We start from the raw sequence: 17,572 nt of genomic DNA, 5'->3' as shown, positions 1-17,572 counted from the left end.
CTGATTTGTAGGTACTCTAGGAAAATAGATTTGGCTGCGCTTGTCCTGTCTCCCAGCTGTGAGAATTAAATAGGAGTCTGGGGACATGTTAAATTTAGTGCAGGACATTGTTACAAGACAGCAGGGGAAAATACTGTAACTGAAAGGTGGCAGCTTTCCTGCATAAAACACTGATTTTCAAAGGCCAGAGAGTGATTCTTCAGGCCCTGAGCTACCGTACGCTGATGGGGAAGACTAGACGCGGTCACATTTCAGATCACACTTCATTTTTTTTTTCAGTTTTATTTTTAAACCTTTTTTCCACAAGTCTAGCTCATTAGAGTAGGGAAGCTTTAATGAGGTAATGGACATACAATTCATCTGGAAACTTAAACAGCTCAGTTCAGTCGTCATTCAGCCTTAACTGAACTCAGTTTTCATTTTATGTAAGTTTATCGCAGTTGAAGGACATCAAGTATAAAATAAAATAAATGTTTGCTTCTCCAGACTTGCACGCTACAATATGCATTTTCAAAAAGTAGTTCATCCAAACTAGTGGTTACCAGGGAGGGGAGGGGTGAGGGGCAACACAGGGTGGGGAAGTGGGAGGTACAAACTACTGGGTATACGATAGGCTACAAGGATGTGTTGTACAACACGGGGAATGTAGCCAATAATTTGTAATGACTGTAAATGAAGTGTAACCTTTAAAAACTGTATAAAAATTTTTTTAAAAATTTTAAGTATCGCAGTGTAACAGCCGTCTAAATAAGATGCTAATAAAATAACAATGCATTGCACAATGAAAAAAAATGTAGTTCATCTACAAGTTGCCGGCAGCAGACCTTTGTTTTATTTTAGTTCTTCCTTTTTAAAAAATTACAAGTTTTTCCTAAAGAGTATCTAGTAAGTCCTGACACTGTTAAGAGAAAATTCCTAGATCAGCTTTTTTAAATAATAGCAAATTAGTACATTGATTCTCACTTTAAAATTTCTTGTTTTGTGCTTATTTACTTATTCCTTTATTCTATAAATGTTTATATGATCACATAAAATGTGCAAGTTCACGTGAAGTGCTGTCAGGGGTACAAAACTAATAATGATACCACTAATTCCGTTATTATGATTACTGCTACTAACAGCAAATCACTTACAAAAGGCGTATTATATATCAAGCACTGTTCTAAGCACTTTATGGAAATTCATTTATTCCTCACAGCAACACTATGAGGTAGGTGCTATTATTATGCTGAGTTTTGCATTTGAGGAGAGTGAGACACAGAGAGGTTAAGTAATGGGCAAGGTCACACAGCTAGTAATTGGCAGAGCTGGAATTTAATTCAGGCAGAAATATTAACTCATTCCACTTGAGAGTGTGTGTGTGTGTGTGTGTGAGTGTGTGTGTGTGAGTGTGTGTGTGTGTGTGAGTGTGTGTGTGTGTGTGTGTGTGTGTGTGTGTGTGTAGGAGAAGGAATAGAAGAATGCTTAGCAAAGTGCTGAGGGGACCCAGAGAATGGGAAGTCCCAGCTCTTGAGAGAACTGTGGAACTGGGCTGAACCTTGGATGTTGAGCGTGAGCTGAACGTGCAGAGTTGGCGGCTGGGCCTGCCAGGCCACAGGAGTAGAGGAGCAAGCTGCCCAAATTGCCTAGTGTGTAGAGTATACAAAGCCGATTATGGGGGTAAAGGTGGAGTAGTAGCTTGGGCCAAATTATAAAAACCCTAAAGGCCAGGCCAGGGAATATGGCCTTCGTTTAATGCCGATGGAGAATCATTGACTTTTTTTTTTAATATTGGGGAGATGTGTCCAGAAATGTGTTTCACAGTTTGTCTAGTAACAAAATGTAGTGGGTTGAATTACGATGCAGAAACACTGATACAACTTGTTTACTATAAAAGAGTTAAAAGATAGCATCTGGGGATGGTAGTTATTATGCAGAAGACAAGCTAGTTCCAGCAGAATATTTTATTATTTAAGAAGAAAGGCACCCCCATTCCCCTCCATCTTGGCGTCCATAAACTAGAAAGTCTCAGAAGAGCCTGTAGGACCGGCCTGACAAAATGAGAACCCTTACTGTTCACATGCAAAGTCCTGAATGTCATGGGCAGACATCTTTCTTGATGCCTTTCTGTTTCTTATATGCAAGCTCATCTTTGATAGTTACAATCAGTATGGTTTCTTGTGTACACGCTACGCTTCTGCGTGAAAGATGAGTAGTGTATCAGATCCATTTTCATTATAATTCTCCTCGGATGGTGAGCGTGAGTGGAGCGGACACACTTTTGTCTGAAAGCATCTGCAGTTTGTTTTCCATGGCGTTGTTCCCTGACTCATGCCTTGGAGAACACTGCCCGATCCTGCTGTTTTCTTCTCGAGGCAACTTTCAGATCAGCTGCCATCAGGCTGCCTTCTCACCACGCTCTGGAATTCTCTGGGCCAGAGGCTACTCTGTAGGTTCAGGTGAAATACAGCCACCTCAAACCCCTCCACCTGGCTATAGATACAGATGGTTACAAGATACCACTCACGGGCGGGCATAATTGTGTTACAGACGTGGGGTGACTTATCCAAGTGTGTGATTTTATCATATCATTTCCATCAGTAACTGAAAACACAGCCCAAATCAGTTATTTCCTAGCTTTACTATATGGACCTTCAGTGTTTAGTACACATCTGTGAAGTTTCCCTGAAGCAAGTGTGGTAGTAGTGGAGACTTTAATCCCTGTTTTTTTCCCCTACCCTCCAAGGAGTAGAGTAGAGAGGTTATGAGAAACAATGGCCATCTATTCAATAAATACAAATTCAATGCCCAGGAATAGCTACAGCCTGTAAATGCTTAAAATCTATTGAAATTTACTGAAATGCCATTGGAATGGTTGAGCTGATGTAGGAATTTCATGTGCACATTAGCATTCTGACTGCAGAGCTAGGAAGAGTCTAACAAGGGGTCTCAGATGGTATCAGCTCAGCACTACTGGACCTTGTCCTCTGAGTTTCATAGGCTGAAGTAGGGAATGGACGACAGGAACAGTACACACAGGGGGTATAATAATGAGTCAGAGTTTGAACACCTTGGAGAATACAATTCAATTCACTGGCTCTCCTAACTTTGCCAACCAAATTAATTCAGCCAACAAGTATGTTTTCAATAGCTTCACTGGGTAAAACATCTTTCAGTGTGCTACAAGAAAATACAAAATATGGGAAGAACACATTTCCTATTTTCTAGGCCAGTACCATCTGGTGGAAAGATAATGTTAGCCACATAAATAATTTAAATTTTTCTGGTAGCCACATTTAAAAAAGTAAGAAGAAAGAAACAAAGTTAATTTTTCTAACCTTTTAATTTAAAGGAAAGGGAAATTATGTGTTCTCATCATGTCAGCAAAATAATTGAAATGTTACTTGATTTATCTTATAATATTTTTCCATTATATGTTGTTGTTTATTTTTTGCTGACAGTAAATATGTTGACCAATTGTTACTTTGTCCTTTTTTAACCATAATTTTTTAGTGAGATTTAAAAAGGCAAAGTTCATTTTAATAATGTTTTTAAACGAAATATACCCAAATTTTTTCAATATATAATCAGTATAAAATTATTAATGAGATATCTTACATCCTTTTTTTCATATTGGTTTCCAAACCTGCTGTGTATTTTACACTTACAATGCATCTCAAACTGAGACAAGCTACATGTAGCTCCTGGACAGCACAATTCTACACACCTAAAAATCCATTTGGCATGAAAGGTGAGAAGAATAAAATCTTTGTACATGGGGGTAAAAATATAAATCCTGCAAACAAATGGGATTTTCGTATTTATCATTTAGTGAATCAATTAGGGTAATTTTCCAGAAGTGTGGTCTGAGAAACATGGCTTTTCCTCTTAGGTGTTTTGCAGAAAGTGATGTGTGATTATATAGGATCAGAATATTCTGGGTTAAACAAATTTTCTTCTGCTTCTCTGTAGGTAAAAGGCTCAGATATACTGATGTACAGTATAGATTTCTGAGAAGAGAATGTATATACAATAGTTCCTATTCTTAACTGATGATGAAATTGTTTTTACACAGAACATCTCTTGGGTCTAGTGTTACAGGGAACATACCGTGGAAAATGCTGATTTAAGCCCAAAATAAGTGATGTAAGAATTTGGAAATCAGAAAGAGGCAAAATGGAGAGGTCCTGGGAAGCCTTCATGGGGATGTGGGTGTACCTGCAGTTCATTCTTCTCCAGTGTGTCCAGCAGCATCTCTGTTAGAGCATGTGTTTCATTTTTCACTTGGCGGTCTCCTGCAAACGTTTTTAAGTTCCTTGCAAGAAAAAGGAGGTAGAGTCTTATTCACATCTTGATCCCACACTGGACCAGGCACACTTATCAGTAAGTATTTGTGAGATTGAATTAAATAGAAAATTCAATAGAGACCAAGGCAGAATAGAACACTTAAAGAGAAATGAACTTTATAAGCCCGAGAAGAGAGACACATCACACCACCAACTTGAGGTTAGTGGGGAAATAACCATGAGAGACACGTATCGTCCTTGGGAAGTGCCGCTCAGCTCATCACAGGCCTTCACGGTCAGGGTCTTTCACAGGAGAATATTCACATTCCGGGTAAATCAGAGAATGAGAGGGCAAGGAAAGCAGTGGACAGAAGGGCAGACCAGGCTAGGCAGGGAATCACACACCAAAATTCAACAAAAACCCGCCTTCACTGTAACACGTATGGGAGTTTCTGCCTTTACCAGATAGATCTTTAGGTTTTTGAGAAAATGAGATCTGAGACAAATGGCAGAAGAAGGTACGTGTCAGACGGTAAGATCAAGAAGCAGAACTTGAGGAAGAAACTCTGGAAAATACACTTTTCTACCCCAAGAACCACATGATTTACTGAAATCAATTATTTAGAGATGAATGTCCAGGAAATTGCCTTCTTCACAGTTTTTGCTGCTTTGCTCACATCTAGATATGGAATGATTGGCCCCCTGCCCCTATCTGGTAAACTCTCTAGGAATCTAATTTCTGAATCCACTTTCAAGACACGGTCCTTCACAGAAGAAGACAGAAAGCAGAAAGTAAAGCAATCTCCATTTCATCTTTCTCCCTACCTTTGCTCTTCATTTAATCTGCAGCCTGTATCTTTTCTTTTTTTCTTGTTTGAAAAATCCTGGGTTTTGAAACAGACTTCCTTCTTAGCCTGAACACAAAAGAAGAGAAAGATTCCCACTGCCTTCCACCACTGACAACAATATTTGAATGTTAGAGAAAAGGAAACTGTGAAGCAAGATGGGGTATGCTAAAGAACGTTGGATGTAGTGTAAAAAAATGAAAACTGGCCATAAATGTAATGATGGACTCTTCCCAGAGCTCCTGGACGCATTTCAGGGAATATTTTTTTCCATTCTAGACTTAGACATCAAAAAGAAAAGGCAGTTTCCTTAATTCTACTCCCAGAAATCCTCTGCAGAGCATTACCTTTGACCTGGCTTCCGATCACCAGACGTGCTCTTTGAGCTTGACCTTCCAAAGTTTTGACCATTCAAAGAATGCACCAGGCTAGAGATCAAAGGACTCTTCTGGTTTACACTTGGCTGCTAGCATGGCTCTGTGTTGTGCCTCTGCTGGAATTAGCACTGGTGTCTTCAGAGGAGCCAGCCACAGACACAGGGCAACCAGTCACTGGAGACACAAGGAACTGGTGAGGCTGCCATGAGCGCAGCGTAAAGCCATGCTCCCAACTTCCCGGTGAGAGACAGTGGCTGCCATGCCTGGCTGGGAAGCTGCGAAGGAAAGAATTCTAAGCCGGCGAGAGCCATAGGGCATCGTTTGGAGGCAGAGTCTTCTATCCAGAAACTGTCATCATTGTTATGATGGTGATCAAACAGGACAATTGTTTCAAGAAAAAAATTACTTTCCTATCCATTTATTTTTCTCTAGTTGGGCTCCAGAATTATCAAAACACATTCTGATATATTAACTCATTTGACCCTCCTGGTAAAGGAGGCAAGGTTGGGAGCCACCGCACTGATGGAAACTTGAGAACAGAGTGAATCTCGTTTACTATTGTGCCTGCAATCCCTAACAGAGCTCCTGGCATGTAGTAGGCTATCAATAAATATTTATTGAGTGTATCAATGGATACCCATTTGCAAATGGACAACCTTATTTGGAAATAATTAATGATTTTGCCAAAGCCAGCAAAGCTATTAAGTAGCTGAGTTGGTGCTATAACCCAGGTCTTCTGATACATTTTCCAAAGCACCTCCAGAAAGGCTTTTGTACTTAATAAGTTTTCAGAACATGTTTAATGCAAAATATGTTGATTACGTTTTTTTCTAGAGTTTTTTCCTCCTTTGGGCTTAGGCTTTTGTTAATCTCTGAAACCAGTTGCTCCTATTTTAAGACACACTGACTGCAGCCCATCATAAATAAAGATGACACACCTGGCCCACCACCAGAGGACATGATCCATCCATTCCAAATCTTTTCCACTCTTCTCAAGCTTTCATCCCTATGCCCTAAGTCTCAACAGATCATTAACAAGATCAAAGTCAGCTGGTATGAACCCACAATGTCTCCAAATTCTTCTATACCTTCACAGAGTCCTCCGCTCTCAAAGGCTAACCTCTGCACTGCCCTCAGACCTCACCACCTCCTGTCTCCTGGAAGCCTTGCTCCATCAATTCATTATTCTTCAGACTCATCCTTTCTACTACCTTCTTCCTCTCTGTCAGCAAACATACAAGTCACCTCCATATATAAAAATAATAGTTTCTCTATCCCTGTGACTCCTGGGACCATCATACCATCTTTCCACGTCCTCCTCTGTCAACAGCTGAGCCCCTGCAACATGGCTTCCACTCTTCCAATAGACCATTCAATGCTATCCCAGAGGTCAAATCTGGATGTCCAAGGACGGCTGATTAGAAGAAAGAATAGAAGAGAAACATAAGACAGCAAGAAAAGGTGGGAAGCTGCTTGCTAGCTGGGGATACGGGGAAGCACTGTTCCCAGGTCTTGGAGCTGTCACTACATAGTCAGAAAAGCCAAGACATCCCCCTCTCCACCAGAGCTCCCCCATTTGCATCTGCTCTCGTCCCGGCCCCGTTCTCCACTCTCAAGGAGGGGAGGCACAGAGGGGCTCAGAAAGGAGAGATTCACCACAGTCTCTATTTCCTCAACACCGCACATTCCAGGACACTCACAGGGAAGTAAATGCCTACTCTAAAAATTGCTTTCACCTACTTAATGATGTCTCAGCTTCAAACCGTTTGTTCCAAAATGAGGTAGAAACGGGCTTAAAAGACAAACTAAAGTTCATTTACAGTTGAGTTACAAAAATAATAGTATCCTTTGCTTTTTTGCCACGGTGACCTAGAAACTCAGCAGATCAGAAACGTAAAAATCTATATCAGGTTTACAAAGTAGAAACCCCTGAATTAGAAAAAGTATTGGAAAAAGGCCGGAGACACTGAAGGAAAACTTCAAGTAAAAGTGTTGGAGGAGCCCAGCCCTGTTCAGTTTCATCTGGGAAAAGGCAGAAGGAAATTCTATACAGATACCTTCCAAAGTCTGCCCATCAGCACATGTCTACAGAGAGCCAGATCTCAGACCCTGCTCCTGTTCCTGACGACCCCCAGGTGCCCGACCTGGGGGTTCTGGTTGGTCCTCCAGAGCGATGGGCAGAGCAGGTCACAGTGCCCCAGGTGGTGTCCAGGTTGTGCTGCTTGTGCCTTCTCAGAGGACTGGTCAGTAGCCCAGATGATCTAAAAAGGAGAGGCACATTATCTCATTTCCCCCGGATACAATACTAGTTAAAAGTGGAAAGAATTATAAACAGAAAGTTACAGCTTCATTAAGCCCATGATGCAGGTCAGGTTTCCTGGCAGCCCATTCAGCCGCAGGCTAGTGCGAGACATGTAGTCATTTACAGGCAGAAATAATAGCAGATTATATAGTCCTTTCTGTGCAACATGTGTCGGAGCTTTATATAGCTATCAATGCTCCTTTCTTGCAGAAAATGGTCAGGTAAATATAACCAAAAAAGGGTCATTGCCTAATCTTGATGATTCAAATGGGGGCTGCAGGCTACCTTCATAAAACATTGGTTTTCTTTTCTGAAATGCAGTTCCTTTTCATTATTGATTCAGCAAAGGCTGAAATCATTTCCACTCTGGAAAGTAAGGTTTATTTTGTGGATGAAGATTTCCAGTGAATTTTAAATACTGAGAAAACGACGTGACTGTACTAACAGGTATAATAATTACTATAATTTTTCCTTTTATTTGAGGACTTTTAAAAAACTTATGTTGTCAAACACAAAAAGTCTTCCCATGTTTTATGAGACCATTAGAAACATTGCCCTGTATAAATTAGAAATAGAGAAATCATATAAATTTTTATAATTTGGGATTTTATAAATCCCACTTACCTGTCAATGAAGCAACACTTCCATTTGGAGTAAGTTAATTATTTCACCCCCTCTTTTATTTTTCATCCTGTAAGTAATTCTGAATTCTTGATTCACTTTTCACACTGTAGGAAAAGATTTTCTGGACACTCTTCCATTGATATTTAAGAAAGTCTATTTTCAGGATATAAAATGGATATAATCCATATTATTATGAATTATATTTGGATATAATCTTTCCTTCACATCTTCAGAGGTTTCTGGTATTTTGTTTTTTATTTTTATTTTCTGAAAACCGAGCTCCAGTTAACACTGAGCTAATTTTCTTTTTTAGTAGCCCCAAACTAGAGAATGGAGTTATATATGATTTTATATAAAGAAATAAAATTTAAATCGTTCGTTTTGCTTATTTATCTTGACTCTCTCAAAAGCATTCACCTGTAGTGATTCCTGGGTTCGAGCTATGACTTTGCTGTCTTTGAAGGCTTAAGGCGCTGTGACCTATTCAGTTTCAATGTATTTTAAATATTCAGAAACTATTGATAAAACACACCTTGGAACACGGGTAGTTAGCAAGTAGAAAGCTGAAAGTTACCTAACCATTTAGTTTGTTAACTTAAACAGGCTGATAAAAGCTGACTTTGGACCAAATGTGGGCATCAGCTTCATGCCTATGAGAAAGAAAAGCTCATCCCTCTGACGGGGAAGCTGCTGGACAGCTACTGGCTCAGGATTTTTTAACTGGGACAAATTCAGTCATCTGCTCCCTGTATGTGAGTACAGGCAGCAGTAACCTTCCTTCTTCCATGTTGAAATGGAAGCTACATCAATGCTAAAACAGATCCCCTCCCTCAAAGAAAAAGGACAGATCCCCTCCCTCAAAAGAAAAAAGAGGGACTGAATGCATAAAAGTGGGGCGTGGAGCTTTCCCTGAGAGGGCTAATAAAAGCAAAATAATAACATTTTTCTCTGACAGCTTTTAAACAGATAATTAAGAACCCCTGACTTCTATTTCTCCAAAGGACAAGCCTTAAATAGGCCAAAAGGGGCAGCTGGGAGTCGTGAATATTAATATCACAAAAAAGGTATATTCGCTTTACAGAAGGATATTTTGCATAATTGAAAACTCTACTGATCTAATTAAAATATAATTTTCCTTAATGAAATTTAATTTGCACAGAACTTTTAAAGAACATATCTAGGGTATAAAACAAACCATGATGACCTTTTGTTAATGGTTATTTGTTTTACTATTTTTTATTGCTTTTATTTCAAACGTTATGAAATGTATATAACAAATTATGAATGCTTTTTCTAACCCTGCCCCAAACATCATGGTTTGGTATAAATACATCTAGCCTTTTAACTATTATACATATTTAGCAAAAAATGAGACATAAACTTTTGTTTGTAACTTATGTTTTCCCTTGCAATATTATGGATAACTTTCTAGATCCATATATACCAATTTGCTTTATTCTTTTTTCTTTTTATTGGTTGAAATACTACTACAAATCAAAAGAAAAATTTACTCATAATCCCACTAATTTTTTTTGAAAAAGTTTAAAAAAAAAGTTAAACCTCAGGTGAAAATTTGCTCTCCACTCATCTGACCACCCACACTTATACTCTGATAGTAAATACTATTAACAGTTGGGAGAATATCCTTCCAGATTTTGACCACATTGATAACTGACATATCTATATACACTTCTGCATATGTATGTATTTTTTAAATAAAAAAGAAGTGTGCTAAAGTAGTTGTCTGAAACTTTCTTTTTCATCCAACTTAAATATGTATGTACATCTTTTCAGATCAGTGATATAAAATTACCTCCATTTTTTAATGGCTGCATATTTTATTACGTGAATGTACTGTATTGACTTACTTAGTACTTTATTGACAGACATTCAAATGGTTTCTTATGCTTTGCTATCATGAATATTGCTCATCCTTTTGCATAGAGATCTTTATATACTTGCACCCTTATATCTTTTTTAAATTTTATTTTATTTATTTTATACAGAAGGTTCTTATTAGTTATCCATTTTACACATATTAGTGTGTATATGTCAACCCCAATCTGCCAATTCATCCCACCACCACCCGCAGCCCTCCACCACTTTCCCCCCTTGGTATCCATATGTTTCTTCTCTACATCTGAGTCTCTATTTCTGCCCTGCAAACTGGTTCATCTGTACCATTTTTCTAGGTTCCACATATACGTGTTAATATACAATGTTTGTTTTTCTCTTTCTGACTTACTTCACTCTGTATGACAGTCTCTAGATCCACCCACGTCTCTGCAAATGACCCAATTTCGTTCCTTTGTATGGCTGAGTAATATTCCATTGTATATATGTACCACATCTTCTTTATCCATTCCATTCATCTGTTGATGGGCATTTAGGTTGCTTCCATGACCTGGCTATTGTAAATAGTGCTGTAATAAACATTGGGGTGCATGTGTCTTTTTGATTATGGATTTCTCTGGGTATATGCCCAGTAGTGGGATTGCTGGGTCATATGGTAATTCTATTTTTAGTTTTTTAAGGAACCTCCATACTGTTCTCCATAGTGGCTGTATCAATTTACATTCCCACCAACAGTGCAAGAGGATTCCCTTTTCTCCACACCCTCTCCAGCATTTGTTGTTTGTAGATTTTCTGATGATGCCCATTCTAACTGGTGTGAGGTGATACCTCATTGTAGTTTTGATTTGCATTTCTCTAATAATTAGTGATGTTGAGCAGCTTTTCATGTGTTTCTTGGCCATCTGTATGCCTTCTTTGGAGAAATGTCTATTTAGGTCTTCTGCCAATTTTTAGATTGGGTTGTTTGTTTTTTTGATATTGAGCTGCATTAGCTGTTTATATATTTTGGAGATTAATCCTTTGTCTGTTGATTCATTTGCAAATATTTTCTCCCATTCTGAGGGCTGTCTTTTTGTCTTTTTTGTAGTTTCCTTTGCTTTGCAAAAGATTTTAAGTTTCATTAGGTTCCATTTGTTTATTTTTGTTTTTATTTCCATTACTCTAGGAGGTGGATCAAAAAGATCTTCCTGTGATTTATGTCAAAGAGTGTTCTTCCTATGTTTCCCTCTAAGAGTTTTATAGTGTCCAGTCTTACATTTAGGTCTCTAATCCATTTTGAGTTTATTTTTGTGTATGGTGTTAAGGAGTGTTATAATTTCATTCTTTTACATGTAGCTGTCCAGTTTTCCCTGTACCACTTATTGAAGAGGCTGTCTTTTCTCCACTGTATATCACTGCCTCCTTTATCATAGATTAGTTGACCATAGGTACGTGGGTTTATCTCTGGGCTTTCGATCCTGTTCCACTGATCTATATTTCTGTTTTTGTGCCAGTACCATATTGTCTTGATTATTGTAGCTTTGTAGTATAGTCTGAAGTCAGGACGTCTGATTCCTCCATCTCCATTTTTTTCCCTCAACGCTGCTTTGGCTATTCGGGGTCTTTTGTGTCTCCATACAAATTTTAAGATTTGTTGTTGTAGTTCTGTAAAAAGTGCCATTGTTAATTTGATAGGGATTGCATTGTCTGTAGATTGCTTTGGGTAATATAGTCATTTTCACAATGTTGATTCTTCCAATCCAAGAACATGGTATATCTCTCCATTTGTTGGTATCATCTTCAATTTCTTTCATCAGTGTCTTATAGTTTTCTGCATACAGGTCTTTTGTCTCCCTAGGTAGGTTTATTCCTAGGTATTTTATTCTTTTTGTTGCAGTGGTAAATGGGATTGTTTTCTTAATTTCTCTTTCTGATCTTTCATTGTTAGTGTCTAGGAATGCCAGAGATTTCTGTGCATTAATTTTGTATCCTGCAACTTTACCAAATTCATTGATGAGCTCTAATAGTTTCCTGGTGGCATCTTTAGGATCCTCTGTGCATAGTGTCATGTCATCTGCAAACAGTGACAGCTTTACTTCTTCGTTTCTGATTTGGATTCCTTTTATCTCTTTTTCTTCTCTGATTGCTGTGGCTAAAACTTCTAAAACTATGGTGAATAATAGTGGTGAGACTGGGCAACCTTGTCTTGTTCCTGATCTTAGAGGAAATGCTTTCAGTTTTTCACCATTGAGAATGATGTTGGCTGTGGGTTTGTCATATATGGCCTTTATTATGTTCAGGTAGATTCCCTCTATGTCCACTTTCTGGAGAGTTTTTATCATAAATCGGTGTTGAATTTTGTCAAAAGCTTTTTCTGCATCTATTGAGATGATCATATGGTTTTTATTCTACAATTTGTTAATATGGTGTATCACATTGCTTGGTTTGCGTATATTGAAGAATCCTTTCATCCCTGGGATAAATCCCACTTGATCATGGTGTATGATCCTTTTAATGTGTTGTTGGATTCTGTTTGTTAGTATTTTGTTGAGGAGTTTTGCATCTATATTCATCAGTGATATTGGTCTGTAATTTTCTTTTTCGTACTCTCTTTGATTTTGGTATCAGGGTGATGGTGACCTCATAGAATGAGTTTGAGAGTGTTCCTTCCTCTGCAGTTTTTTTGGCAGAGTTTGAGAAGGATGGGTGTTAGCTCTTCTCTAAATGTTTGATAGAATTCACCTGTGAAGCCATCCATTCCTGGACTTTTGTTTGTTGGAAGGTTTTTAATCACAGTTTCAATTTCATTACTTGTGATTTGTCTGTGCATATTTTCTATTTCTTCCTGGTTCAGGCTTGAAAGATTATACCTTTCTAAGAATTTGTCCATTTCTTCCAGGTTATCCATTTTATTGGCATAGAGTTGTTTGTAGTAGTCTCTTAGGATACTTTGTATTTCTGCGGTGTCTGTTGTAACTTCTTTCTCTAATTTTATTGATTTGAGTCCCCTCCCTCCTTTTCTTGATGAGTCTGGCTAATGGTTTATCAATTTTGTTTATCTTCTCAAAGAACCAGCTTTTAGTTTTATTGATCTTTGTTATTGTTTTCTTTGATTCTATTTCATTTGTTTCTGCTCTGATCTTTATGATTTCTTGCCTTCTACTAACTTTGGGTTTTGTTTGTTCTTCTTTCTCTAGTTCCTTTAGGTGTAAGGTTAGATTGTTTATTTGACATATTTCTTATTTCTTGAGATAGGCTTGTATTGCTATAACCTTTCCTCTTAGAACTACTTTTGCTGCATCCCATAGGTTTTGAATCGTCGTGTTTTCGTTGTAATTTGTCCCTAGGTATTTTTTGATTTCCTCTTTGATTTCTTCAGTGATCTCTTATTTAGTAATATATTGTTTAGCCTCCATGTATTTGTGTTTTTTACATTTTTTTCGCTGTAATTGATATCTAATCCCAGAGCATTGTGGTCCCAAAAGATGCTTGATATGATTTCAATTTTCTTAAATTTACTGAGGCTTTATTTGTGACCCAAGATGTGATCTATCCTGGAGAATATTCCATGTGCACTTGAGAAGAAAGTGTATTCTGTTGTTTTTGGATGGAATATCCTATAAATATCAATTAAATCTATCTGGTCTATTGAGTCACTTAAAGCTTGTGTTTCCTTATTAATTTTCTGTTTGGATGATCAGTCCATTGGTGTAAGTGAGGTGTTAAAGTCCCCCACTATTTTTGTGTTACTGTTGATTTACTCTTTTATAGCTGTTAACAGGCCTTATGTATTGAGGTGCTCCTATGTCGGGTGCATATATATTTATAATTGTTATATCTTCATCTTGGATTGATCCCTTGATCATTATGTAGCATCCTTCCTTGTCTTTTGTAACATTCTTTATTTTTAAGTCTATTTTATCTGATATGAGTATTGCTACTCCAGCTTTCTTTTGATTTCCATTTGCATGGAATATCTTTATCCATCCCCTCACTTTCAGTTTGTATGTGTCCCTAGGTCTGAAGTGGGTCTCTTGTAGTCAGAATATATATGGGTCTTGTTTTTGTATCAGCAAGCCTGTGTCTTTTGGTTGGAGCATTTAATCTATTCACGTTTAAGGTAGTTATTGATATGTATGTTCCTATGACCATTTTCTTAATTGTTATGGGTTTGTTTTTGAGGTCCTTTTCTTCTCTTGTGTCTCCCACTTAGTGTAGTTCCTTTAGCATTTGTTGTAGAGCTGGTTTGGTGGTGCTGAATTCTCTAGCTTTTGCTTGTCTGTAAAGGTTTTGATTTCTCTGTCAAATCTGAATGAGATCCTTGCCAGGTAGAGTAATCTTGGTTGTACGTTCTTCCCTTTCATCACTTTAAATTTATCATACCACTCCCTTCTGGCTTGTAGAGTTTCTGCCTAGAAATCAGCTGTTAACCTTATGGGAGTTCCCTTGTATATTATTTGTCATTTTTCCCTTGTTGCTTTCAATGATTTTTCTTTGTTTTTATTTTTTGCCGGTTTGATTACTATGTGTCTTGGTGTGTTTCTCCTTGGGTTTATCCTGCCTTGGACTCTCTGCACTTCCTGGACTTAGGTCGCTCTTTCCTTTCCCATGTTAGGGAAGTTTTCAACTATAATCCCCTCAAATATTTTCTCAGGTCCTTTCTCTGTCTCTTCTCCTTCTGGGACCCCTATCATGCAAATGTTGTTTCATTTAATGTCCCAGAGGTCTCTGAGTCTGTCTTCATTTCCTTTCATTCTTTTTTCTTTATTCTGTTCTGCGGCAGTGAATTCCACCATTCTGTCTTCCAGGTCACTTATCTCTTCTTCTGCCACAGTTATTCTGCTATTGATTCCTTGTAGTGTATTTTTCATTTCATTGTTCATCTCTGTTTGTTTGTTCTTTAATTTTTCTAGGTGTTTGTTCTTTAATTCTTCTAGGTCTTTGTTAAACCTTTCTTGTGTCTTCTCCATCTTTGCCTCCATTTTTTTCCAAGGTCCTGGATCATCCTCACTATCATTATTCTGAATTATTTTTCTGGAAGGTTGCCTATCTCCTCTTCCTTTAGTTGTTTTTCTGGCGTTTTATCTTGCTCCTTCATCTGGTACATAGCCCTCTGCCTTTTCATCTTGTCTATCTTTCTGTGAAAGTGGTTTTTGTTCCACAGGCTGCAGGATTGTAGTTCTTCTTGCTCTGCTGTCAGCCCTCTGGTGGATGAGGCTATCTAAGAGGCTTATGCAAGTTTCCTGATGGGAGGGAGTGGTGGTGGCTAGAGCTGGCTGTTGCTCTGGTGGGCAGAGCTCAGTGAAACTTTAATTGGCTTGACTGCTGATGGGTGGGGCTGGGTTCCCTCCCTGTTGGTTGTTTGGCCTGAAGCGAAGCAACACTGGAGCCTACCTGGGCTCTTTGGTGGGGCTAATGGCAGACTCTGGGAGGGCTCATGCCAAGGAGTACTTCCCAGAACTTCTGCTGCCAGTGTCCTTGTCCTTACGGTGAGCCACAGCCACCCCCTGCCTCTGCAGGAGACCCTCCAACGCTAGCAGGTAGGTTTCATTCAGTCTCCTGTGGGGTCACTGCTCCTTCCCCTGGGTCCTGATGTGCACACTACTTTGTGTGTGCCCTCCAAGAGTGGAGTCTCTGTTTCCCCCAGTCCTGTCACAGTCCTGCAATCAAATCCTGCTAGCCTTCAAGGTCTGATTCTCTAGGAATTCCTCCTCCCACTGCCGGACCCCCAGGTTGGGAAGCCTGACATGGGGCTCAGAACCTTCACTCCAGTGCATGGACTTTTGTGGTCTAAGTGTTCTCCAGTTTGTGAGTCAACCACCCAGCAGTTATAGGATTTGATTTTATTGTGACTGCGCCCCTCCTACCGTCTCATTGCAGCTTCTCCTTTGTCTTTGGATGTGGGGTATCTTTTTTGGTGAGTTCCAGTGTCTTCCTCTCGATGATTGTTCAGCAGTTAGTTGTGATTCTGGTGTTCTCACAGTTGTGATTCTGGTGTTCTCACAAGAGGGAGTGAGAACACATCCTTCTACTCCACCATCTTGAACCAATCTCCCTTGCACCCCTATTTTTGTCATAAAGATTCCTAGAAGTGAAATTAATAGATGAAAACAAATTTTGAACTTTAATATGCCCTGCCAAATTACTTTCCATAAACAATGTATGAGCATACCTGTGTCCCCACACTCTCATCGACACTGGTGTTTGTTACAACATTATATATTAAAGAGAAAAATACAAATCACATGGTCAGCTCAGGTCTCAGACAAGTGGACATAAACTTGCACAGGGAAGTGCTCCATTAATTTATATACATCACTGAGAGGTATTGATTCTTCTCTCCTACAGCACTAATTTCAGGTTTTCTTATTACCAAGGGGAATATCATTATACGCCAAGAAGCTGAAAGAGAATTGAATTGATATTTAATATTGATTAAATATATGGCTTAATACAAATCATATATTGATCAAAGGCCAAAGTGACTTAAAACCCATATTTATTCAGTTGATGCTATTGTCTGCATATTGTCTATGTTGTCTAGTTCTTGGGGCAAATATATAGGTATATATATGTATGGGGGAGAGAGAGATATGCATAAATCATATACATATGTACACATATACATATATAAAAATAGATATAGATACATAAATATCAATCTTTGAGAAAAATATACCTACCTATATATAAGTAGTTACAATAGAGTATGATATGTCTGATAAATGTGTTGTGTTATGACATTACAGCAAAGAGGACAGCCTCTTTTGGGCAGGAAGGGGAGTGGGAGCCAAGAAAGGTTTCTCACAAGACAACAATTTTGGGTGGCCCCAGAGCATCCTAGGACTTCTAGACAGAGGTGACAGTGAGGGGGAAGAGCAGGTAGATCGCTTGGATGGAATACAGGATGATGACGGGAACGGGAGGGAAAAGGCACTCAAGTGAGAAAAATTGACTTCAAGCGTGAAGGATTTTGGTTGTTATGCCAGAAAATTTGGATCTGAGCCTGTACCCACTAGTGAGCTAGTGGATTTTTACAAAGTTGAACAAGTAATTGTAGAACATAATCATTCTAGAAAGATGACGAATCGTCACTTGGGTGGATTTGTGCAACTTCTCATAACCCACAGTGAATGATTAGTCAAAGAAACATTACTCTGACTCTGAGAAACAGTAGTTTGATAAATATCACCATATTTGGCCTCTCCTCAGAATTCTACATTTAAACCTTTTATCCCACTGTCCATTGGACAGTCTACTCACATATTTCACAAGCATTTCCAGTTCCACAACTAAACTGAACGCCTCTCCGTCCACCTCGCTTTG

At 38.6% G+C, this 17,572-nt stretch overlaps 1 protein-coding gene and 1 long non-coding RNA gene across 5 annotated transcripts in view; one reads left to right on the top strand and one right to left on the bottom strand.

Annotated features, from left to right (window-relative positions):
• Positions 1–17,572, top strand: part of CPED1 (cadherin like and PC-esterase domain containing 1) — a 301,570-nt gene that overhangs the window by 217,864 nt on the left and 66,134 nt on the right. The gene's annotated exons all lie outside the window — the stretch shown is intronic.
• LOC132524161 (uncharacterized) lies at positions 1,937–7,694 on the bottom strand. Of its 2 annotated transcripts, XR_009541806.1 has the most exons (5): positions 7,545–7,694; positions 6,789–6,901; positions 5,091–5,179; positions 4,198–4,294; positions 1,937–2,472 (listed from the first exon to the last, which is right to left on the bottom strand). It is a non-coding gene; the product is annotated as an uncharacterized LOC132524161 (long non-coding RNA). The 2 variants fall into 2 exon arrangements; XR_009541805.1 differs by lacking the exon at positions 5,091–5,179.

The sequence above is a fragment of the Lagenorhynchus albirostris genome, chromosome 8 (genome assembly GCF_949774975.1).
Source record: "Lagenorhynchus albirostris chromosome 8, mLagAlb1.1, whole genome shotgun sequence".
Classification (NCBI taxonomy): Eukaryota; Metazoa; Chordata; class Mammalia; order Artiodactyla; family Delphinidae; genus Lagenorhynchus; species Lagenorhynchus albirostris.
The sequence above is the reverse complement of the archived record's forward strand: the minus strand, read 5'-3'. Positions and strand labels throughout refer to the sequence as shown.